Source organism: Tenrec ecaudatus, chromosome 3 (genome assembly GCF_050624435.1).
Source record: "Tenrec ecaudatus isolate mTenEca1 chromosome 3, mTenEca1.hap1, whole genome shotgun sequence".
Classification (NCBI taxonomy): Eukaryota; Metazoa; Chordata; class Mammalia; order Afrosoricida; family Tenrecidae; genus Tenrec; species Tenrec ecaudatus.
This window is the reverse complement of record NC_134532.1, coordinates 3,912,087-3,937,500: the sequence shown is the minus strand read 5'-3', so window position 1 is coordinate 3,937,500 and position 25,414 is coordinate 3,912,087. Positions and strand designations below refer to the sequence as shown.

At 39.5% G+C, this 25,414-nt stretch overlaps 1 protein-coding gene across 3 annotated transcripts in view; it reads right to left on the bottom strand.

Annotated features, from left to right (window-relative positions):
- GRIA2 (glutamate ionotropic receptor AMPA type subunit 2) overlaps positions 1 to 25,414 on the bottom strand; it is a 175,645-nt gene that overhangs the window by 4,310 nt on the left and 145,921 nt on the right. The gene's annotated exons all lie outside the window — the stretch shown is intronic.

Genomic DNA, 25,414 nt, shown 5'->3' with positions numbered 1-25,414 from the left:
TCAGTTTTAAGGATCTGGGTCTTCTTTACATTGAGTTGTAATTCATATCGAAGGTTACAATTCTTGATCTTCATCAGCAAATGCTTCAATTCCTCCTTACTTTCAGGAAGTGAGGTTGCATCATCTGCTTACCACAGGCTGTTAATAAGCCTTCCTCCGCTCCTCTTCATGTAATCCAGCTTCTCTGATAATTTGCTCAGCATGTAGACTGAACAACTATGGTGAGAGGCTACAATACTGACACACACCTTTCCTGATTTTAAATCATGTGGCATTCCCTTGTTCTGTTTACACACTGCCTTTGCATTCATGTACCAGTTCTGGATGAACACAATAAAGTGTTCCAGAATTCCCATTCTACACAAGGTTATTCACAGTATACAAGGGGGTACTCCCTTTTTCCCCACTGGATGAATATCCAGCAACTTGCACTCCCGGTGGCGTTGCCTGGGAAGGTTCTCTCTGGTCACAGTGAATTTTTTCATGAAAGCAGTTTTGCTCAAACCTCATGTTTTTGGTGCTGGCCAATTTAAGAGAATAGCATGCGGCTGTGAAATTTTGGTTCCCTCTTGGGAAAATGGCGCAGACACTATTGTGATGTTGAACACAGCTTACGAGGACAGAGCTATGGGAAAAACCTCAAGTGTACAAGTGGTTTTCTTGTTTCAAACAAGGTGAAATGTTGATTGATGGCAATACCCCATTCTGCACATGAAAAAGTCCTCTTGTAGTGCATTTGGAGTTAGTTCCACAAGGTCAGACTGCTAATCAAGCTTTCTACTTCAAGTTCTGAAAAGATGTGTAACAGTGTGTAACAAAAAAGGCCTAACTCATGGCAGATGGGAGACTGGTTTTGCCACCACGGCAATGCACCTGCTCACATAGCCATCTCAGTGCGCCAGTTTTTGGCAAAAACCAGCATGCCTCTCTTGCCGCATGCTCTCATCTGACTTCACTACATGTGACTTCTTTTTGTTTCCACGAATGAAGAGGGACATGAAAGGAAAAAGATTTGACGAGGTGAAGAAAAAAAATGAGGGAAGTGGTCTTAGCCATCCAAACAGATGAGTTTGAAAAATGTTTCCAAGAATGAAATCACAGATTTGACAAATGTATGAAGTGTAATGGAAAGTACTTTGAAGGTCATATGGTTGTTTTGTAAAAACATTTAAATACAGTGTTCACATTTTTTCCCCATTTTGGAGGGGTTCCCTCTTGTTTTATGGTGCACAGAGTCAAATGCTTGAATGTGGATGACACACAAGTCAACATCTTTCTGGTAGTCTCTGCTTTGATCCAAGATCCATCTGACATCAACAATGGTATTCCCTGTTCCGGGTTCTCTTCTCAATCTGGCCCAAACTTCTGGCAATGCGCTGCTACCACTGTTGTTGATGATCTTGAGCAAAATTTTACTTGTGTGTGATGTCAGTGATTATTTTTTTAGAGTGTAAGCATTCTGTTGGCTCACCTTTCTATGGAAAGGTCATAGATATAGATATCTTTCAGTCAGCTGGCCAGGCAGCTGTCATTCAAATTTCCTGTCACAGACAAGTGAGTCCTTCCAGTGTGTCTTCAGCTTTGTGGAATATTTCAGAATGAGTATTCCATCAATTCCTGGAGCCTAATGCCTTTGGTATAGTTTGAAATTCTTCCTTCAGTATCATTGGCTCTTGCTCACATGCAACCCCCTGAAATGGTGGACTGTAAATTCAATCCCGAACTTACATATGAGCAACTGATGGTCAATTCCACAGTCAGGCCTGGGTCTGGTGTTAGTTGCTCATATGAAGTTTCCCCATCCTGTCTTCCTTCCCACAAATGTAGTCAATTTGATTTCTGTGTATTCCATCCGGGGACATCCCTGTGTATAGTCACCCTTTGTGTAGTCGAAAAAAGGTACTTGCTATGAACAAGTCGCTAGTTTTGCAAAATTCTATCATGTGTTCTCCAGCTTCATTTCTATCATCCCATTTTCCAACTACTGTTTTTCCTCCGTTTCCAACTTTTTCATTCCAATCACCAGTTAATTTCAATACATTTTGACTACATGTTTGATCAATTTCCAAATGGAATCCTTTGTTCAATTCTTCAATTTCTTTATCACTTGCTTTTGTGGTTAGTCCATAAATTTGAACAATGGTTGTATTGATTGGGTTTCTTTGAAGGTGAATGGATACAATCTTCTCACGAACAGAATTGCAATTCACGATCGATTTAGCGAGGTCCTTTCTGACAATGAATGCCATACCATTCTCCTTGATTGTGTTAGCCCAAGAATAGTAAATCACATGATCGTCTAATTAAGAATGGCCAATACCAGCTCACTTATGCCTAGGATTTAGATCTTCAAGCGTTCCCTTTCATTTTTTACTACTTCCAAGTTTCCTAATTCCTGTGTTCATTCCATTAGAAGATTTTTGTGGCTGTTTCTCTGTACAGTGAGCTGTGCCCCATCAGCAAATAAAAACTCACTACAGGCTTTTTCAGACTCAGGTCACGTTTGTCGACTTCCCTCCAAGAAATCAGCTCCCTTCAGTGGTATTTCAAGTGCCCTTGGGCCTCAAGGGCCCATCCGCTGGCATTATCTCCACCAGTGCTCTGCGTCCTGTGTTTAGGCTTTCAATATTTAACCATGTTTGGAAGTTACGCAGAAGGTTTTCAGTGGTGTCTCCCTCTGCAGTAGAGAGCCCAGTCTTCTTTGTTGTCTGTTCTTAGTCTGGAAGCCTTGTGGGCATTTGAAATGTCAGTGACAACATTTCCAGGAACAGAGCAATGCACACGTCACCCCAGTCCTACAAACTCACAGACAGGCGATGGCAAAAGTATAGCTAGCTAAAAGAAAATCCATGTAACATGGGCACATGGGGACTTATTATATTTTATTTTAATGTGCATTGCAATTATTATCTTTCCTCCTTTGTTTTTACAAGCTCAAGGGTTGGGGCAACTCTGCAGTTAGCAAGCCATTTTCAATACCATGTGCTCACTTTGTTTCTCTGTCGTTTTTGGACATTTCATACATTTCTAACATTTTCATAATGCTATGGCACTAGAGTATGGTGTCTAGACATAATTTTTATAAGAACTAGGAAACAGATAAATAAAAATAGTGTGGTTTGCTTTATTTTGATATTCATTTATTTCTGTGGTCTGGGACCAAACCCATAATATCTCCGAGGTTTGCCTGCATTATCTATTGAGAGTTAAAAGCACTTGAACATAGAATTGAAAAGTAAAAACAATTGAATACCTATTTACTTTTCTATCTCAAATTTTCTCAACGGCTCTGAACACATTTTAAGAAGGTAGTGCTGCATAAATCCCTTTGTTATTCTAATGTAGGAGCCTTGATGTGGAAACTCGACATTGGAAATTAACTTTCTAAAGTCACCAGGTTTTCATCTGTTTTCCCTTCTCTGAGAAATTTGAAACACAAGATCTTTACCTTAGATAAAGCAAAGAGAATTCCATTTATTCTTAGCAGACATATGGTGAAAATCCAAATTTGTTTACAATGTTGCTTTACGTATTCAGGCAGTTTCACATAGGAGAAAGCTTCAAAAAGTTAGTGGAAATTGGAAGGAAAAGACAATGAGATTCTTCCACAAATGCTTTGAAGTATCATTATATGAGATCATCGCATATGGGTGAAAATATATGGGCAAGTGTAAATAGAATATGTAGTAAAATTGTATCACTGAGGATTATAAAACAGCTAGTTGATATAAGTGCTGTTGTGTTGAAATAAGCCTACAGGGTATTTCAAATGTCTGTCCAATGGTCTCCATTGTGAGAAGATCCTTATGTCCTGCAAAAAGACTCTTTCACCTTCATGCTCTGTATGTTTTAAACTTATTAATATGGTTCCATAGTTTAATAATTTGATTAGAGTTGCCTATTTATAGACTGTCCTTCTTTTGGAAATAGCTAGGTTGAGATACATTGTCTAATGAATTTGGATTGTCCCCTGTTATAATAACACATCTATGAGAGAAAGGTCCACCAGGATCCCAACTGGGGAAATCTCATCCTCATGGCCATGATCATGTCTAGCAAAATATAAACAGGGTGTTGTTTTGGTTAAGCGCTATCAAGTTACGGTTTTGACTCACAGTAAGTTACCTCATGTGACAGCATAGAATTGCCCCACAGGTCTGTGCATGTTGTGATATTTAAAAGAGCATGTAACCCACGTCTTTCTCCATGAAGTGTCTGGGTGAGTTAGAAACAACAAATCTTTTGGCTAGCAGTCAAGAACTTAATAGATGTACCCCCAGGGCTTTCTACCTTACACATAATAGGTAATTAATGAATGTATGCTGATTAAATATTCCAGGATTTGGTTAGAAAACTTAAGGTACTTAAAAAAAATCTTTTTAGAAACTGTTTATATAGCTTGCTGTCTCCCTTCCCTTTCTGCGTTCATGTTCTCTACCTAACTGATGAAGGATACTACGGTTTTTTAGTTTGATTTGTTTATAAAGCATGGAATTAAACTTTTAAGACTTTTAAAAAGTGTGCATGCTCACCACAACAGATGATCTCAAAATATTTGTGAACAAAATCACAAGCAGATTAGAAGAATTCAAATGAAATTAGATAATTATTCTATGAGATTATCTATGAAACAGAAATTATTCAATATTCAAAATACAAACTTGGGGTATTAAAATATTGACTACAATACATTCACCAATATTGAAGTCCTTCAGAGAAAATCCAAAATATTGCAACCAAGGAAATGTTAAACACAAGCAAACTTCTTTTTAAAGAATAGTAACTGTAGATATAGAAAAATCTTTATTAGAGTAGAAATTTCCAAAGCATTAAAATATTTATTAGAAAAATATGTATTAAAATTTTTAATTTGAAGAGAAATTTCCAATATATCAAAAATATAAACAACCAACAACACCAATTCTGATGACTTTATAGTAATAAATGAGTTAATTCAGGTATATATACACACTTTAAAATGTGATCTAGAAAAATATATCTAGTTGCAATGCTTAGCTATTGAATTATTCAACTTTAATCCTTGCAGCTTTGAATCAAAATACAAAAATTCTCAGATTTGTTAATTTAGATATATAAATTCTATTAAGCTAAAAGTCAAATATTTTTAATTATCAGGCTTTAATGTTAGAACATACATGACACATCTTTTTCTAACTGAGCAGAGTTTTGTATTAAAATTGTAGATCAATAAAATACATTTTATAAAAGCATAAAATATACATTGCAAACATGGAACCAATTTGAAAGTTGATTTTCTTTTTTCCTGAGTCAGAATTTTAACAAAATACATATTTTGCCCAAGGAATTGATTAGTTTGTCTCTCCGTTGTACATTTATTTTGTTATTTTCTTAGCAAAGCTGGCAAAATGCATACATGATCCTATTTCTTCAAGAACAATTTCTTTGGATTTACGGCAAGCTGGTGACCATGTAAGCAGCCTGTGCCAGGAACTCTGCAGAGATCCGTGGGTAGAGGATTGAAAGCCCAGTGGGGGATCCAAGTGTCCATTAATCTCCATGACACCTGCACTAGCTATGGAAACCCGGAGACATGAGGCATGGTGCAAGGGCTGCCCAGAACTGCAACACCCGGGCTGCTGCAAATCTTAAGATGGCTACAACTTCCCAGTTGTCCACCCATGTCCTGGCCACCATATCCTAAGTTCACCAGCTGCTCGGCAGCAACACTTGCAGACAGGACTTGTCCCACCAAACTGCTGGCATCCAATTGTGGCTTTCCTCATTGCACCAGGCCCTCTCCTGCCATCTGAGCACAATCTTTCCTGCCATACCCATAGGCCTCCACTCTGTGGGCATGGCTTGCCCCATTTCATCCAGCAGCCTCTTGCCACTTACCAGAGGTCTCTCCCCATGATTCCCACAGCACTAATGCCACCAAAGTGTGGTTCCCACCACTGTGCCTCGCACCCTCCTGCCATCCATGCGTGGCCTTTCCAGCGGAGCCTAGTGCCCCTCCTTCTGCCTGCATTCAGCTCCCCCTCCAAATCCAGTGGCCTCCCACTATTCCCAGTGGCCCTCTGCCACAGGCAGATAGCTTCACCTGCCATGCCCAGTACTTGGCACACAGAAGCCATCTGCCTGTGAAACACCCTGACATGACCAGACCCCTTCCCTCCACCTGACAGAGGGTCCTGCTGCTGGGCCTGTTGCCCTCCAACAGCCTGCTGGTAAAGCTAAAAGCCACAGCTAGGGCATCCCCATTGCATTGCAGGGGTGTCCCCACCATGGACTTTCTCCCCTTCACAGCACCCCCCCACACACACACACACCTTGCACTCCAAGGCTTGTACCCTCCCTGACTTTGGACTGCTGCCTATGCAGCTGTGGTCAAAGCCTGTCAGCTGTCCATATGCAGTTTTCACAGCTGTGAATGGACTCCTATGGAAGTTCAAGCTGCATCCAACCACAATGATTTACACCATGCTGAATCATTCCACAGAGTCTCACTGTGAATCCTGACACTGTATCCAGAACCAGTTCACCTCCAGCATATGGCCCTTCCAGTAGGGCAATACCTGGACTCTCAGTCCTTCCACAGAATCACCCCTGCCCTGTGGCACCCCATAATCCACCAAGTCCCCATCTGCTGGCTCCTCCCTGGACCTGGAACACTTCCCCAGTGCCATGGTGCCCCAACTTCCCTTGGAAACCACCCCAGTTCAGTGGCTCCTTTTCTGGGTCCACACACACTCCTCTGATTCCCCCACTGGGCTGCACCAGGCCCTGCATCTCCCACGAGGGTCCATCCGGAACCCATAGCCCAACCAGGACCCGTGCCCCTACCAATCGGGCAGCACCCAGATCCATGACTCCTTTTCAAGTCTGTCTGGGCTCTGAGACTTCTCACTGGGCTGCCCTCATCACTGTGGCTCCCCCACAGGATTTCCCTGGCACTGTGACTTCCATGCCAGGCCATCTCCGGCCTTCAGGTTCTCCTGCAGGGTCACACCTGAATCTTCAGGTACACTGTCAGCACATCCTAGACTGGCATTGCATTTTACCTACCACTGCTGGCTGCAATTAACACTCGGAGACCATCATTCCACTGCTGGTCAACAAACTACTGCAGCTCCAGATCAGCCTACACAGCACCACCCTCATGGCTGGCAAAAGCCCAACCAGCATCCCCTGAGAGGGCTATTCAAGAAGTCCTTCAAATAATGGAATCCCCATGGACTAGGGTGGGAGTGAATTCCAGTGGAAAAGGCAATAGCCCAATGTCCCAGCACAGTTGGCTAGAGGCAACCGACAAATGTATTCTTAATATCTTCCCAAAGTGAGAATACAGGACTCTTTGATTCCCCCAGAAATTGGTACCAAGCATCTCCAAAACAACGCACGGGCAGCAACCAGTCCCAACAGCATCAACGAAAAAACAGCTGAAATAAAACACAATGTGTGAAGAAGTCCTGAACATAGAAATGTACATAGAAGAAGCAGAAGGTGATCTGCCACAGAAAGAAATCTTCAGAATGCTGCTTAGAGTCATACAGCATATGAGGGAAGCAATACAGAAAATTGATGCAGTGATAGAGGAGAGTAAGGCCGTGCACAAAAATACAAAAGTTAAGAAGGAATAAGGTAACAAAAGCCAATAACAAGCTAACATACTTGTTTAATTGACTTGTTAATAAAATAGACTTGTTAATAAAAGCTAATAGACTAGAAGTTGATAACTGTACCAGTGATCTCAAAAATAACGAGGCAGATTTCAACAAATGGCAAAGACCATCAAACAAGATAATCACAGAAGCTGAAGAAACTCTGCGAACAGCGTCTGGTGCTACGAAGAAACGACAGTTGATTAATTGGGTTATCAGAATAAGACACAACAGAGAATTCAATAGCAACGAGGTAATTCATAGAAGAAAACTCTCTCAGCTTGATGAATGAGAATCAGGCAACCATTCAGGAAGCAGAGAGGACACAAGTTAGACTGATCTCAGGAAGAATTCAACAAGCCATATCATAGTTAAACCATCCAATTTTGAGGAACATAAGGAAATTATAAGAGCAGCTAGGGAACAAAAGACAGTCACATATAAAGGTATTCAAATAACAATATGCTCAGACCTATCAGCAAACACCATGAAGGGGAGAGTGTAGAAACAAATTCCAAAAGTTGAAAGAGAACAATGTCAACCCAATAATCCTCTATCTATTAAGAGACATGGAGTAGGAAGAGCCTTCCAGGACAAGGAAAAACTCAAAGAATACTTTAAAAAATATTCTTGCCGACTCACTGAGCACAAATAGGAAACTACCACATAGAAAAACTCCCCGCAGAGATCAACACGTCAAAAACAGCCACCAAGGTAACATTGGCTCGATGGTGAAAAGAAGGCAAGAATGACACTCTATGCACATGTGCCCGTGCGCACACACACACACACACACACACACACACACAATTCATTGATAAGTAGAAAAATACCCAACACAAAAGGCATCAAAGAATCCACAAATGGATCTAATGATCTGAATGTCAATGGTGGGAACTCACTCATTAAAAGACAGACCAGCAGACTGGCATACAAAACATAACTATCAATCTGTTGTCTATAACAGACACATTTCAAGACCGGTGAAAATTATACCAATCAAATGACAATTCATAAAATACATTTAGAATGCTCTCCACCCAAATGCAAAAGTTCACGTTCTTTTCAAGTTCACTTGGCACATACTCTCAAATGAACCACATGTTGGGGCACAAGTTGAGCCTTTGTAAAATCAAGCACATAGAAGTTATTCGACTTTCCTCTCAGATGACTACACGATAAGCCTGGAAATCAACAACAGGTTGATAAAGAAAACAAGGGCAAACAATTGGAGGATGAGTAACTCTACTGCAAAACGAGTGGGTACTGGCCTAGATCAGATATGAAATTAAGAAGTTTTTTTAAAATGAGAATAAGAATACAGCATAACAAAGCATTTAGGACACAGCAAAAGCTGTTGTTAATGGAAGTTTGATACCGATAAATACACACATGAAAAAGGAAGAGACTTATAATTAACAAGCTCACACAAAACCTCAAACATTTAGAGCACAGTCAGCAGGATAATCCTACTAATAGCAAAAGAAATAATACAAATCAGGGAAGTTTAAAATGAGTGCGGAAACAATGGAAAAATTAATCAATGCGTCAAAAAGATGGTTCTTTTAAAGGATTAACAGACCAATATCAAGAGCCAAGATGAGGGGAAAAAACAGAGCAAATTAAAATGGACCCTAATGAAATTAAAAGGCTAATTACAAAGTACTTCGAAGGTCTGGAATCCAACAAATTCAACAACTTGGAAGACATGCACAAATACTTGGAATACAATCCCCTTTAGACTATCACAAATGGACATCAAGAATGTCATAGCAATAGAAGAAATTGACAAGGTAATCAAGGAACTACTAATTTAAAAAAACATAAAACAAACTCCGGGACAGAGAGTTTCACAGGATAATTCTAAACCAAGCATTCAGGGAAGAATTGGTACCAATCCTACATGAGCTCTTCCAGACCATAGAAATAGAGGGCATACTACTAAACCCTTTCTACGAAGATAGTATAACAATAATACTTAAAGTTGGCAAGGGTACCACAAGATTTGAGAACTGCAGACCAATATCTCTAATGAACATCAATGTAAAATTTCTTAACAAAATACTGGACAGTGGAATACAAATGTATATAAAGCAAAAGAATACAAGGCCTGTGTAAATATACCAGGCACAGGGTAACGTTAAAAAAAAAGGAGTCACAATCCTAATCTCCAACAAATTTGACAAATGAAATAAAGAGAGAGGAGGGGCACTATATAATGCTCAAAGTATCAGTAAACTAGGAATAAGTGAGTATAATAAATATATACAGACCTATCAAGAGACCCATGAAATTTGTCACAAAAAAAAAACTACTCAAAAGATGAAGAAAGAAATCACAGATTTAACAATCATAGTAGGTGACTTTAATACACTGATATCAGAGAAAGATAAATCACTGGGAAGGAAACTCAGCAAGTATGCTACAGAGCTAGCCATTACAATGAGGCAACTGGATCTGATAGTCATATATAGAGCAAAAAAAAAATTCAAATGCAAAATAATTCACATTCTTTTCAAGTGCACATGGCTAATTAAAAAAAAATAGATCACATACTGGACACAAGTCAAGCCCAAGTAAATTCAAACACATAGGGTTTGTTCAAATGTCCTCCTTGGCTCATCATGTCATAAGGCTTGGGATTAATAAAAGGACAACCAGAAAAACAAAGACAAGCAATTGGAGGAGCAATAATAATCTTCTGTGACATGAAAGAGTTCTAGCCCAGATTAGAAAGGAGTTTAGAAGTTTCGAGAAACTAATGAGAATGAGACTACAACATAGCAAAACTTATGGGATACTGTAAAAGCAGTTATCCGAGGTAGCATGATAACAATAAATGTATATATGAAAAACGAAGAGAGACGACTGACAAGCTATCACAAAACCTCCAGCAACTAAAACCTCCAGAACAGAGTCAACAGGACAACCTCTCCAATAACAAAAGAAAATAAATAATAAAAATCAGGACATAGTGGGAAGACAAATGAAAGATGCAAAAGATTAATGCAGCAAAAAGCTGGTTCTCTGAAAGGATCAACAGAATTGACAGAACAGTGGCAAAACTTACCAAGGAAAGGAAGGAGCAAACATCAATAACCAGGATGAGGGACGAAAGAGGAGGGTGGAAGAGGGGAACTACAATAGACCCCGCCGAGACTAAAATGATAATCACAAAGTACTATGAAAGTCTGTATTCTAATGAATTCGACAATGTGGAAGCCATGGACAAATACATGGAAAAGCAATCCTTCCCTAATTTTCCCAGATAGAGGTCAAGAACCTCAACTACCCGTAGCAAAGGAAGAAACAGATATAGTCATCAATAAACTAACTGCAAAATAAGTCCCTGGACCAGATGGTTTCACAGGGGAATTTTACCAAACATTCAGGGACGAGCTGACACATATACTCCACAAATTATTCCAGAGTATACAAAATGGTGGAAAACTCCCAAACACATTTTACGAAGCAGGATAACTTTGATGCACAAACAGGGAAAGAATTCAACAGAAATTGAGAACTACAGACCAATATCTCTAATGAACATACATGCAAAAATCCTTAACAAGATATTGGTCAATAGAATACAAAAGTACATAAAACATATTATTCACCATGATCAGGTAGGATTTATCCCAGTGATGCAGAGATGGTTTAAAATCTGAAAATCCAACAATATTATCCACCACATTGATAAGAAAAAGTATAAGAATCATATGATAATATCGATAGATGCATAAAAAACATTTCTCAACACCCAACACCCATTCCTAATTAAGTCACTCAAGAAGATAGGAATGGAAGGAAAATTCCTCTAGTTAATACAAACTATCTACTAACAATCAACAACCAACATCATAGTCAATGGAGAAGAGATTAAATCAATCCCACTAAAAAAGGGGGGGCCAGACAAAGATATCCCTTGTCCTCATTTCTATTTGACATTGTAAGGACATTGAAGGTATCCATCTTGGAGAGGAGGAGGTGAAACTATTGCTATTTGCAGACAACATGATTCTGTATATTGAAAATCCCAAAAGCCCCACAACAGGAGTGCTGACAGTGATAGGGGAATATGAAAGAGTGCCGGGATATAAATTCAACAAACAGAGGTTTATTGGTTTGCTATATCCATTGGACAAGACTGTGGAAGAGGAGATCAAGAAATCAGCACCCTTCACCATACCAAAGAACAAATTGAAATATCTAGGGATATTTTTAACCAAAAAAACCCCACCCGCCTATACAAGGAAAACTACAAGACCCTAATACAGGAAGCCCAGAATTACCCCTACAAGTGGAAGGATATTCCATGCTCATGAACTGGAAGACTCAATATGGTAAAGATGTCAATCACACCCAAGACACATTATAAGTTTAATGCTATTCCCATTCAAATGCCAACAATCTTCTTCAAAGAATTGGAAAAACTGACACCAATTACAAATGGAGAGAGAAGAAGCCCAGAATTAGCAGAGAACTCCTTAAGAAGAAGGACATAGTCAGAGGTCTCACTTCACCTGACTTTAATACCTACTACACAGTCACAGTAGTTAAAACAGCACGGTACTGGCATAATGATAGGTACTCAGACCAATGGGGAAAAAAAAACAAATAGAAAGCCCAGCTATAAAACCATCAGCATATAGACAAATGATCTTTGACAAGGGTCCCCAAAGCATCCTGTAGGAAGTGGATGCCCTCTTTTAACAAGTAGTAGTGGAAAAAGTGAGTATCAACATATAGAAAAATGAAACAAGATGTTTACCTCATCCCCAAACCATCAGGATCGTCAATGAAGGAAGCAGGACAAACCTAAGGACCTTGGCTCAGGAATACATAGGCTAACTGCAATAGGGAAGAATATACACACAGGTGAACCTGAAATCGACAAGTGGGCTTTACTAAGGATAAAACACCTGTGGGGGTTGAAAGACTTCACCAAGAGGGCAAACAAGGCAACCCACAGACTGGGAGAGGATTTTTAGCAATGACAAAACAGACAAAGAGCTTATTACTAAGATCTACAATACCCTCCTGGCCTGCAAAAAGAGGAAAACAGTTAACCCCCTGTGGAAGTGGGCAAAAAAAATTAAAAGAAGTTGCACTAGGGAGGAAATCTGTGTGGCCAAAATGTATGAGAAAATGCTCCTGATAATTAGTCATCAGAGAAATGCAAATCAAAACAGCCATGAGATACCATCTAACACTCTTGAGGTTATCCCAAATCAGAAAATTAGAGAGCAACAAATGTTGGAGGGAATGTGGAGTGAGATAGGAACTCCCCCCAACTGGTGGTCTTGTTAGATTTGTACAGCCTCTGTGGAAAGCAATCTGGCAATATTTAAATAAAATGGAAATTGATCTACCTTGACCCAGCTATCCCTCTACTAGGCATATATGCAGAGAAGGGAAGAAATATACCATGACCAGTCATCTGCACTCTGATGCTTATTGTGGCCCAATTCACAATGGCAAAGAGTTAGAAACAACCTAAACTTCCATTGATAAATGAGTGGATTAGTAAACTCTGGCACAAACACACAGTGGAGTACTATGCATCACTAAAAATCACTGATGATCACATGAAACATGTTTCATGGGAAGAGTTGGAGGAATTATGCTAAGTGAGGTCAGGCAATCATAAAAGGCCAAGTGCAACATGAGTCCCCTGTGGTAAGGATAATCAGCACAGTAGAAATAGAAGAGAAGCCACTTATCTCACAATACGCAGGTTGAGGTACAGGCTGTTGGGTGGAGATCAGACAAAATCCAAGGAGGTATGTGTTAATCCAACACAAAGAAGGGGAAAGGGGAGGGAAAACTGAGGGGGGGGGGCACAACAGTGAGATGATGGCATGCGGGGAATAGGGCACTAACCCACCCAGGGGGAGAGTATTGGTTATGTCTCCACAGAATTGGGAGTGTACAGACCCCACCAAGGTGCACCAATCCAGGAGGGCAATGTAACCACAGGGCGACCCCATGAAGAATGGGCTACAGGGCAGGCCCCAACCAGAGCCTAACTGACTCCCTCCCTAGAAGTACGTGTGATAAAGAACAACACTAAACCTACAGGTTGGGGAGAGGGGCTGGCATGCCATGCCCACACATTCAAACCAAGAAGGAAAAAGAGAAAGGGACAGTTGATTTAGACCCCATATTGGCACACCAAGCCTGGAGGGTGCCATCCATGCACAGAGCTGCTAAGGCACAGAGAGGATTGTAGGAATGACAGCAGCTCATGTTTTGCTGTCCCTTTACTGGAGCATACTGTGACAGAGGACAACACTAGGGCACAAGGCAGGGAGATAGTGCAGTCTGAAGCCTCCATCGCGAGGTAAACCAAGAAGGGAACATAACAGATCAGCAACTGGAGCAAATCCAAGCCACAAAGCCCCTAAGGAGCCTCCAAAAATAGACTTCAGGCTAGGAGGGGAAGCTCCCAAAATTCCCCCAGGACCAGTCGGGAGATTGTCATAAAGGTCAGCGGACAGACCTGGAATTATGTATGCTTTTTTTCTTTCTCCCTTTATTTTTCCAAACTTTTGTTTTCTTTTTGTCATGTCTATGCCATTGTTGGTTTGCCTACTTATATAACATAGGCATGGGAAGCAAGCTCAAGGAAAAAGCAACAGGACCAATGGTCCTGGAGGGACTTTGTGGGAGAAGGTGTCAGAGTAAGGGTGCAGTGAGTAAACAATGTCAGAGACAAGGGAACAACTAGGGAATTAAAATCAACAAGAGGGAGAATATAGAGATGCTGGGGGTGATCGAGCAACAGCAAGGTAGGTAAGAGGAACTACTAAGAGAAAAAAGTAGGGGAAGATGATGGTGGGGCAGCAGCTAGGTAAAAGGAAACAGAGGAAAGATCTAGGAAGCAAAGCTATGGATGGAAGTACAGCATAGGTGTGTAAATATATTAATCCATAAAAATAGAGGTGTTGACCTATGTACATACATTTACATGGCAATACACTGAAGTACTGGGTGGATTTCGGGCTTTTGTTCATACCCTCCCTCAATACAAGAATACTTTGTTCTAACAAACTGGCATTCTGTGATGCTCACCCTCCCATCATAATCACTGAAGACAAAATAAGTGCAGAAGCAAATGTGGTGAAGAAAGCAGATAGTGCCCAGCTATCAAAAGATAGAGTGTCTGGGGTCTTAAAGGCTTGAAGGTAAACAAGCGGCCATCTAGCTCAGAAGCAACAAGCCCACATAGAAGAAGTACACCAGCCTGTGTGATCATGAGGTGTCATCAAGACCAGGTAGTAGGCATCTGTAGACCCATATCAAACAAAAAACAAACAACTAAAAACATACTGTTGAGAACAAGGGGGGTTGAAGCAGAGACCCAAAGCCCATCTGTAGACAATGGAACATCCCCCACAGAGGGCCCACAGGGAAAGGATGAGTCAACAAGGATGCAGTAAAGCACTGATGAAACACAATATTTCTCTGGTTCCCTGAGGATTCCTCGCCCCCACTATCATGACCCCAGTGTTGCTTCTCAATTCAGAGTAGATTGGAGGATGTACACAGGTATAGATAAGAGATAAAAGCTCACAGCACATGGAATCCAGGAACAGGAATGGGAGTAGTGATACCAGAAGTGTAGGAGGAAGAGGGGAGAGGAGGGGGAAAAAGGAGAACCACTCACAATGATCGACACATAACTACACACACACACCCCAGCAGAGGGAAGAACAAAAAAAAAAATCATGGGAAAAGGAAGATGGCAGTTGGCGGGAGATATGAAAATAATAATAATTTATAATTTATCAAGGAGTCATGAGGATGGGGGTGGAGGGAGGGAAATAGAGGAGCTGATACCAAGGGCTCAAGAGAAAGTAAATATCTAGAATAGAATGATGGCAACATATGTAAAATTATGCCTGATGCAATCCATGCACGGATTGTAATAAGAGTTGTAAGATTTCCCAATAAAATGATCTTTTAACAATAAAAAATGTATATAAAACAAATAATTCATCATGACCAAGTGGGACTCATTCTAGAGATGCAGGGATGGTTTAACATCCGAAAGTCCATCAGCTTTACTCACCACATTGACAAGAAAAAGGATAAAAACCATATAATATGTAGAAAGGCATTTGACAACATCCAACACCAATTTCTGTAAGACACTAAAGAAATAGGAATGGAAGTAAAATTCTTCAATATAATACAAGCTCTATATGAAAAATCAATAGCCAATGTGATAGTCAATGGAGAAAAGACAAAAACAATCTCAGTGAAAAGGGGGAGCAGACAGGATGCCCCTTGCAGCCACCTTTATTTAACATTGCACAGGAGGTCCTAGCTAACAACATAAGGCAAAGGAGAGACATTAAAGGTATTTGTCTCGGGGAAGAAGAGGTAAAGCAATTGCTAATCACAGAGAATATGATTTTATATATTTAAAAAACCCCAAAGCTCCAGAAGAAGAATGCTAGAAGTGTTAGAGGAATGTGACAGGGTGGCAGCATACAAGATCAACAAACAGAAGTCTATCAGATTACTATAGACATTGGATGAGACCACAGGAGAGATCGAAAAGGTAGTACCCTACACAGTAGCCAAGCACATATTGAAATATCTAGGAATATACCTAACAACACCCCCCACTACGAGGAAAACTAGAGAACACGATTACAAAAAACCAAGAGTGACCTCCGCAAATGGAAGTATATTCCACTCTCATGAATTGGAAGACTCAATATAGGAAAGATGACAATCCTACCAAAAGGACTATATAAGTTTAACACTATCCCGATACAATTACCAGCATCTTTCTTCAAGGAACTGGAAAAAAAATAACTACCAACTTAGTATGGAGAGGAAAGAAACCCAGAATTAGCAGACAACTCCTCAAGAAGATGGTCAAAGTTGGAAGGCTTTAAAACATATAATACTTATTATACAGCCAAAATGGCCAAAACAGTGTGGTAGTACTAAAACAACAATTACGGAGACCGATGGAAATGAACAGAAAATCCAGAAAGGCCTTATTACTAAAATGTACAATACTTTAGTAGCCTGCAATAAGAAAAAAAGCAAAGAGCCTATTGAGGAGATGGGCAAAAGACCAGAACAGAAGTTTCACAAGGGCAGAAATCTGAATGCTCAATAAACATATGAGAATATGTTCATGATCATTAGCCACAAAGGAAATGTAAATTAAAACAACCACAAGATACTACCTCACACTCTCAAAGATAGTCCAATTAAAAAATCAGACAGTAACAAGTGTTGGAGGGGTGTGGTGAGATAGGAACTCTCATCCACTTCCCTGTAGGTATGTGTAGCCACTAAGGAAATCCATCTGGTGATATTTAAAACAAATGGAAATTGAGCTACGATATGACCCAGCAATCCCCTTACTGGGCATATACCAAGATGTAAGAAACAGACCACAATCACACATCTGCACTCCACATTGTGCACACATTTCACATTTAATTGTGCCACAGTTCACAATCTCCAAGAGTTGGAAACAAATTTCCAATGAACTGATGGATGGATTAAAAAACTGGTATATGAATACAATGGAATTACTACTCATCCTAAAAAGAGGGTCTTCGTGTGATGCATGGGCAGTATATCATCTCATGGGAAGAATTGGAGGAAATTATTCTAAGCAAAGTGAGCCAAGCACAAAAGGACAAGTATCACATTAGCGCACTGGGGTAAGCTTAAAAGGCACAATGGGCGTAGGTGGAAAGCCACTTAATGCATAATTTCCAAGGCACATCTAGGCACTCTGGCAGAGTTCAGACTCAAGCCAGGGATACCTATGGCATCCAAACAAAAAAAAAAGGGGAAAAGGAAAAAAATTTTTAAAAACAGACGAGGGTAGTGGGGGAAAAGGGCATTAACCTACCCATGGGGAGGGTATTGTTTATATTTTCACGGTAAAGGGAGAAAAGGACCAGATCTCATCCAGGTGCACCAAGCCTTGAGGGCAGCATATCAGCATGGAGAAGTGACTGCAGGACTGGTCCCAATCCGAGCTATGTTGACGCCCCTCCCTAGGAGAATGTACTACAGAGGGCAGCACTGAAGGTATAGCCAAGGGAGAATAGTGAGTCTGTCTAGATCACACAGGAGCAAACAAAGAGAGAGAAAGAGATGGAGAGAGAGAGAACCACATCATGGCCCACCAAGGCTCAAGGATAATTTTCCTGCTCAGAGCAGTCAATGCACTGAGAGGACCGTAGGGGTCACCCCCACCACAAGACACTATGTCCCCTCACTGACCCATAGCGCTAGGGGGGACAGCACTGACACAGTGTGGGAATGGTGTCCGGTTTGACCCCCCACACTGAGGCTAAACATGAAGTAAACGCAACAGAGCAGCAAGGAAAGCAAAATAACAATGTCTCTGAGGAATCTCAAAATTAGACTTCTGACTTGTGGGTCAGGGCTTGGTACTTCATCAGACCTGATTGGCAAACATTCATAAGTGTCAGCAGACAGACCTGAAACTATAGGATTTTTTTTAATGTCTATATGAGATAGTGAGGATAACCAATCCCGAGGAGAAAACAATGGGACCAACAATTCCGGGAAGACATGATAGAAGAGGAGGAGGGGGAAATGGAGTCAACAAATTCAGGGATAAGGGAACAGCAAGGGATCTGAAGATCAGTGGCGAGGGGGTCATAGAATGCCTGGTGGGCTTTGATCAAGGGCAATGTAGCTGAGAGGAATGGCTGAGAGCCGAATGAAGGTCAAACACGATAGTGGGTCAGGAGGAAAGTAAAAAGAACTAGAGGAAAGAACTAGGGGGCAAAAGTCATCTATATAGGTGCAAATATAGGCATTTATATGTAAATATATAGATAGAGCTATTGGTCATTGTACATATATTTATATGTTAAGGATTAAGGTAGCAGATGGACATTAGACCTCTACACTAGCCCTCCCTTAATGCAAGAATACTTTGTTCTAATAGCCTGACATGCTGTAATACTCACCTTACCAGCACTATTGCTGAGGACAAAATGGGTGCATAAGCAAATGGTGAAAGAAGCTGATGGTGCCCAACTATTAAAAGATATAGTGTCTGTGCTTTTAGAGACTTGAGGTAAAACAAGCAGCCATATAGCAGGGAAGCAACAAAGTCCCCATCAGCCTATGTGATCATGAAGTGTTGATGGGATCAGGTATCAGGTATCAGAAGATTCCAAACAAACAACTATATCGAGGAAATGAGGGGGGCTGAAGTGGAGACCCAAAGCCCAGCTGTAGACAATTGGACATCCCTTCGCAGAAGGGTCACAAGGAAGAGATGAGTCAGCCAGGCTACAGTGTTTCACAGATATAAAATACAACAGTCCTCTAGTTCTTTAATGCTTCCTCGCCCTCTTTGGCCCACCTCACACCCAACACGCCCTATCATGAGCCTAGTTCTACCTTACAGATCCACCTAGACTGGAGTACGTACATTGGTACAGAGAAGTGCTCCCAACACCAGAGCCAGGACAGATAAACCCCTATGGAACAGTATTGAGAATAGCGACAACATGACGGTAGAGGGAAGTGGGGGGGGGGGAGGAGGAGAAAGGGATAATCAATCACAATGATTGATGCATAAAATCCCCTGTCCCAGAGGGGGACAAATAACAGAAGTAGGGGAGAAGGGAGACAAAGGACAGTGTAAGATATGAAAATAATAATAATAAATAATTTATCAAGGGTTCACTAGAGTGGGAGTGTCGGGGAGGGAGGGAAAAATGAGGAGCTGATGCCAAGGGCTCAAGTAGAAAGAAAATATTTTGAAAATAATGATGACTGTACATGTACAAGCGTGTTTGATACAAATGATGTGTGGATTGTTATAAGAGCTGTAAGAGCCCCAATAAAATGATCTTTTAAAAAAACAGTAATTAAAGCAAAAAAAAAAGGAAGAAAGAAAAGAACTATTTCTTTGTATAGATTCCGCTAACAGTACACAACTAGGGTAATTCATATATAACAAAATCCTGAATGTGATAATAAAAATAATCATTCCTTGTGGCCATAGTTTTAAAAATTAAAATTTTTTTCTCCAAAAGAACAAGAATAGTCTATGATCATTTTATTAAGAGACAGTATACATGATTTTTTTTATCAACAATATGTCAGTCTTAACCAAATAGGTTGTCAGGTGATGTCTAAATATTGTATTTTTTTCCAACACCATGGACATCAGCAAAATAATCAGGGGGAAAGGGATCCAGAAGCACTAGAAGAAACTGTATGATAAATTATGGCAACTTTCTGTCAAATTATTTGGAGGACAGTGTTACTTTGACCTTATATGTAAGCTATTGGGCTACCTGGTGCCCCTCACTGGAGAGCACACTTCATCCTCCTATCCCCTCCAGCCTTTTGACCGTTTGCTTTTTTAAGTATATGGACAAATGGCTAAAAATAATAAAACTGGATTTTTTCCAAGTTAGTAATATCCATGGGTTAACCAAGGTAACAGATAAATAGTATTCAGCTGTTAAAATGTTTGAATCCTACAATTTGGATTATATGTACACATTGTTCAAAGATAAAAAGCATCCAGAAAACTCGAGCAATTTTTGGACAGTTTGCACAAGCACTGATCAAATTGCCTCAATTAGCCCATTTGTGTTGATGAGTGCCAGGCAATGTCTCCTAACTAATGTCTAAGTTAGAAATATATACTTAAGTCAGGGGATAGGAGAACAAAGATGGATCTTTCCAATCAATCACTCCTTTTCCTATCATTGGAAATATTAGCCTGCATTCTAGGTCCCGAAAGAAACAAACTATGGAATTTAAAAGGAACAGAAGGGACCAGACAATATTAGTTGCCAACCAACAGGACATAGAATGACACTAGATAAAAGTTATAAATATTTCTTAGGAAATTTTGTGCCTCCCATTTTTCACCTTTCCTTCAAATTTCAGTACAACTTTTCATTGAATTTAAATAGCTTCTTGATATTTAGGTTTTTCTTTTCTTTTAAAAAATTTCAACAGGAGTCTCAAAAAACTTGACCCTGGATGGCAATGAGTAGTTTTAGGATGCAAAGACAACAAAGAAAAATGTATTATATTAAACTTACATGTTATATCAATAATAGCCATTCATACCAAGGAAGTACGGTAAAGCAAAGTGAATTTCATCAGGCCAACAGCTGTCTTTGAATTCTTCTAATAACTAGCTTAATTTGGTATAAAATTCTTTATTCACTGTATGTCTTAAGGAGTTAAGGTTCTTTAAGCATAACTGTTCAATTCCCTTTGCATGGTCTGATATTATTAATAGATACATTAATTCTGACTAATATTATACCATAAATAGCGGTGTAAAGTTTTAACATTGCCTAAAAAGGAAATGGAAAATATGTCTAATATGTAGTATTGATCCATGTAAGCTGAACATATATAACATAAATATTATCTAACTGAAAAGGCTTAATTTCCTGTAGAAAAAGCCAACAGTCATTTTAATTTAGTTTTATTCCTTCCTCGAATACAATAATATAGACATCGTTTTTTCTTCTAGGCACAAGATCAGGAGTTAGAAACTACTGGCTGCACTGCAGAAGAAAGATGGGGCTCTTTATTTCCATAGTTACAATTTAAAACACCCACACATGTACTTCTACCCTATTCTACAGGGGCACTCCGACTTGGAATCAATTCCATGGGAATGAATTTGAGATGTTTTACTTCTTTAAGGAGGAAAAAGTGTTTTTAAAATGAAATAACTACTATTCTTGAGGAACAAAGATCCCCACCCCTGAAATTATTTGGAAATATATGTGTTACCTTGATACATCTTTCACTGATTAATGTTAATACTCACCAAATTCACTCTCAAAAAACCAAACACCCTAACGTATCTACTAACTTCCAACAAAAAGACTTTAAAAAATCTCAGTTGACCACATTTTCCTTAATGGAAATTAAGATGTTTCAAAATTTCTGACATGATTTGACACCATAACTCCATGTAAAGATGCTGAGCTCTCCATGGTGTATGATCCCTACTTTTTTCTTTACTTCAAACAAGAATAGAGATATTCTCCTCTCCCCTCCCCACAGGAAAAGTCATATTGAAGCACTGAAACAACATACAAGAAGGTACCTACTTGAGAGTGAAAGAATTTGACCTAAATGGAAATATCACTATGGCAGAGACCACTTAAACTTCCTAGTCCATGTGGTCAAGTTTCTAAAAAAATTTATGCTTAGGACAAAAGGTGTTATTTGCTTTAGGACTGTATTGTTCTGTCTGTCCATTAGTAGTCTCCTTTGGAGCACATTCCATGGCTGATTGCTTCATTAAAAATTCAACAGAGACTCAAATTGTCCCTGGAAACCAGGAGCATTGGCAGGCAATGAAAGAACCTCATGTAGGTCTCTTGGTCTCATCGTTTGCTGTTGGCAAAGCTGCAATGCCTACAAAAATGCTTGCATGTTTCTGAGCTGTAATCATGAATTTGAGATTGACATTTTAAAAACTCAAAACAACAATTTAAATTGAAATTCTTTTAGCAGAGCGTTGTCCCAATATATCGTACCCCAATATACACATAATAACCCATCATCTACTTAAAATTTTTTAGGAAATCATAAACTTAATATTTAATAAAATTTCCTTATTTTCACTTTTACTGTCTGTCTTGTTCATCATTAAAAGGCTCTTGAACAGATGGTCTTTTTGAATGAAATTAAAAGTGTTGACTTTTCAAGTTTCATCTTGCTGTATAGCTATTTGTATAATATGAGCATGATACTTTAATTGCAATGGTTCAAAAATTATTTCTGCAAAACTAATACAAATCCAGCATTAGTAGGAGGTCCTGGGAAGAAGTCAAAAATTCAGTGAAGTCATAAAAGTTAGTGGACAGACCTGGAATTATGTATGCTTTTTTTTTTTTGCTAGTTATTATTACCTCTCCGTGCCTCCTCTTTTAATTCAATCTTTTGTTTTATTTTTGTTTGGACTCCCTTATTATTGGTCTGGCTACTTATACAAGACAGACATGGGAAGCAAGCTCGAGGATTAAGTAACAGGATCAACGGTTCCAAAGGGACTTGGAACCGTCCCTCTGAATGATGGGAAGGCGAGGGGTGAGAAGGAGGAAGGGGCAAGGGAAGGTGAGCAAATAACACCATAGACAGGGGAACAACTAGGGAATTAAAATCAACAATGAGGGGAACATGGAAATCCTGGGAGTGTTGGAGCAACAGTAATCTAACTGAAGGGAATTACTAAGAGGCAGAAGAAGGGCAAGCATGATGGTAAACTCGTCATTTGGATAAAAAAAGATTTTGCTCATTTATTGGTTTTTGTTTACTCAGTCAAAAACTATATCTCTTATTTCACATAAAAATTATGGCAAACATTTGAATAAAGAAATAAAAGTATTTTCTTAGTCATTGTTTTGCTTACTTAACGTTATACTACTTTTAAACTTTTAAAAGTATTTTTAACTATTTTAAGTATACAAAATTGGTAGATTCAAGGTTTATTATGAAGACTATCTTGAGTGTCATGAATTTATATGACCAAATATGACAGGTAGATAGTTAGAACTAATAAAACTAGATTGAGAATATTAGACAGATTTATCATAGAAGTATCAACCATACCCGAAGATGATTATGACTAATTAATATAGAGATAATGATCTAAAAGGAAACTGTTATTATATTACTGATTCAAAAGATGCGCTCATTGTGTTTAATGTACTTCTGTCAATAATTTAGATGATAATTGAAGTGGGAAATATTTCAAACGTGCAGATAATGTAATACTAAGTGATATTATAAGAGTTGACAATCACTGTTCTTATTGTATTTACTTATGCCAATAATCATATTAAAATCATCCAGGTTTTAGTCAGCCGTAAGTTCTGAAGAAAACAGATGGTACTGGCTATTGAAAGATATAGTGTCTGGGGGCTTAAATGTTTGTAGTCAAATAAGCGGCCATCTAGCAGGGAAACAACAAAAACCACATGGAAGAAGCACACCTATCTGTGTGATCATGAAGTGTCAATGGGAAAAGGTATCAGAAGTTCAAAAAGAAGCAACCAAATTGATGTAAAAGGGTCGGAATATAGGGAACACCACAAACCCGCACCTGCAAGGTAATTGGGTCCCTCTCAGACGGGTCACACAGGAGGGATGATAAATCCAGGGTGAAGTATAGCATTGATGAAGCACGTAAATATCCCCCAGTTCTTTACTACTTCCTCCCCTTACCATTATGGTTTATATTTGTCTAACCTCACTAATCATGTTAGACTTGCGCATGTACATTTGCATAATTAAGATAGTTAGCTACATGAAAGCCAAGCTAAATAACCCTTCAGAAACAGTAATGGGAAATGAGGGGGTGGGGAAAGGGGAGCGGCTGGTCTTACTGTTGAGGGGAGCGAACAACAGAATTGCATATAAATGGATATATTGGAGAGTGTAAGGTGTGGCTAAATACATCATAAATAAGGATTCCTGGGGCGGGCATTGTTTTGACTGTGGTCGCAATTGTACAACACTGCGGGATGTAATTGAACTATGGAACAAGGAGTAGCATGCCAGAAGTGTCTGTGCTTGTCCACATCATTACGGAACAAAAATATAAAAAAAGTAAATTCACACAGAACCAACACATCTGTCTTCATAGAAGTACAGCCAGAACGTTCTTTAGAAATTGAAGGCAATGTTTTATCTCTTGTATGTTGAACGTGTTCTGAGGAGGACCAGTCCCTGGAAAAGGACATAATGCTTGGTTAAGCAGTGGATCACTGAAAACCAGGAAGGCACTCAAGGAGGCAAATTGGTATATAGCTGCAACAAAAGGCTCAGCCAACCGTGAGCATGCCACAGGACTGGGTAGGGTTTCATCCTCGTGTATGAGGGCCACAGCGGGCTAGAACTCATTCAACAAGGCCTGGCGGCAACACCAAGAAGGTTCTCACAAAAGCCATAACTGCCAGGTGGGGAAACTCAAGTCAACAGGATCTTTTCAGAGTTAGTTGAGGGTAATAGGTTATTTGGTCACGTAGCATGGCCTCGTTTGTAATGCAGATAAAACAATTCTCTTAGAAGCAGGGGGTAATGGGTAGAGGTAGGTGTACTTTTATGTAAACTAAGATATTTCTTAGAAAGTATTATTTATTACTTTCTATTATGTATTACTTATGAGGTTAAGTACTAAGCATTCTACTAAGTATTATGTATTACTTATGAGGGTCAGAATAATAAATTTGATCTATTAAGAGATTTAGTAGATCTAAAATTTTGGCTGTTTTTATATGTCTTCAAGTTGGTCGTAACTCAATTACTCTATGTCCACCAAAATGAAACCACTGGCCCCCGCCTACAGTTCCTGTAACGTCCTCATAAGTAGTGACCATCTTTGAGCCATTGCTGCAACTACTGCGCCAATCTGCTTATTTGAGAGTTGGCCTCTTTCTCACTGCACTTCACCAAGCCTGATGGCCTTCTTCCAGAATTCGTCCTTTCCGAACACATGTGCCTGAGTGCAATATTCTTATCCTCTTCGCGTGTAAGGGGCAATCGAGCTGTGCCTCTTCCAGGACAGAGTTGCTTGCTCTTCAGGCAGTCCATGGCATAGTCGAAGTTCTTTGCCAATGCCCCAATACAAACGCATCAATTCTTTTTCAGTCTTCCTTTAACACTTGTACAAGACAATTAAATGTGCCATGGCTTCAGTTTGCTTTTTAACCCTTTCGGTAATTTACACACACTCCAAAACTTGGCAG